The sequence below is a fragment of the Austrofundulus limnaeus genome, unplaced genomic scaffold (assembly GCF_001266775.1).
Source record: "Austrofundulus limnaeus strain Quisiro unplaced genomic scaffold, Austrofundulus_limnaeus-1.0 Scaffold24, whole genome shotgun sequence".
Taxonomy (NCBI): domain Eukaryota; kingdom Metazoa; phylum Chordata; class Actinopteri; order Cyprinodontiformes; family Rivulidae; genus Austrofundulus; species Austrofundulus limnaeus.
This window is the reverse complement of record NW_013952426.1, coordinates 245,485-246,874: the sequence shown is the minus strand read 5'-3', so window position 1 is coordinate 246,874 and position 1,390 is coordinate 245,485.

Genomic DNA, 1,390 nt, shown 5'->3' with positions numbered 1-1,390 from the left:
GTTAAATTTTGTGCAGAATAATGAGGTTAAATCAAGAATTAGCGGATTTCCATTCCAAATGAGAATTACATGAGGAATGAAAGATAGATGCTAAGGTCACAGTTGTCAGCAAAACATAAATAAATAAAATAAAATAAAATAAAATAAGATACGCCATAAGAAGACAAAAAGAAAAAAAACTGTACATAATGTGTTACACATGAGTTTTTCATTTTATTTTCTTCATTTAAACTTTATTTATCCAGGTAAACAGTTTGAGAACCACTTCTCATTTACAAACATGACCTGGCATGCACTGAGTGCATTGCAATATACAAACCTACATGTTCAGCCATAGTAAAGTGATTGTAAATTTTAATCATGATTAATCGTGATTAAAATTTTTAATCTATGCCCATGCAGCACTAAAATTAATCAGAGTTAACTCARTTRATTTCACAGCCCTRCTAATTACTTATTTTGTTCTGTKTTATGTCAAAGTATGTAAAGGCTGCATTTGTCTGAAGATTTGGACTTTTTGTGAATGTTTTTAAATGAGCAGTTGATCCTTGAGTTTCCCCTTTGGAACACCTACCTACCTACCAACATACATACAGACGTACATACTTACCTACCCCCCTACCTACTGTATAGCTATCCACCTATTGTATATACCTACCTACCAATACCTACATACATACCCACATACCAATACATCTATTTACCTACCTACATACATACCTACAACCTACCTACAGGGGAGAATGAAACTGAAACACCTGTCATTTTAGTGTGGGAGGTTTCATGGCTAAATTRGACCATCCTGGTGGCCAAACTTCATTAACTGCACATTGCACCAGTAAGAGCAGAGTGTGAAGGTTCAATTAGCAGGGTAAGAGCACAGTTTGGCTCAAAATATTACAATGCACACAACATTATGGGTGACATACCAGAGTTCAGAAGAGGACAAACTGTTGGTGCACATCTTGCTGGTGCATCTGTGACCAAGACAGCAAGTCTTTGTGATGTATCAAGAGCCACAGTATCCAGAGTAATGTCAGCAAACCACCAAGAAGGACCAACCACATCCAACAGGATTAACTGTGGACGCAAGAGGAAGCTGTCTGAAAGGGATGTTGTGGTCTAAAACCAAGTGTTTCACTTTCATTGTCTAACCCCTACCTATCTACCTACATATCTACCAACTTACCTACCTACCTACATACCTATCTACATGCATACCTACCTACATACCTATCTACATACATACCTACTGTACCTACATACCTATTTATCTACCAACCTACTTACCTACATACCTACCTACATACCTATCTACATACATACCTACTGTACCTACATACCTATTTATCTACCAACCTACTTACCTACATACCTACCTACATACCTA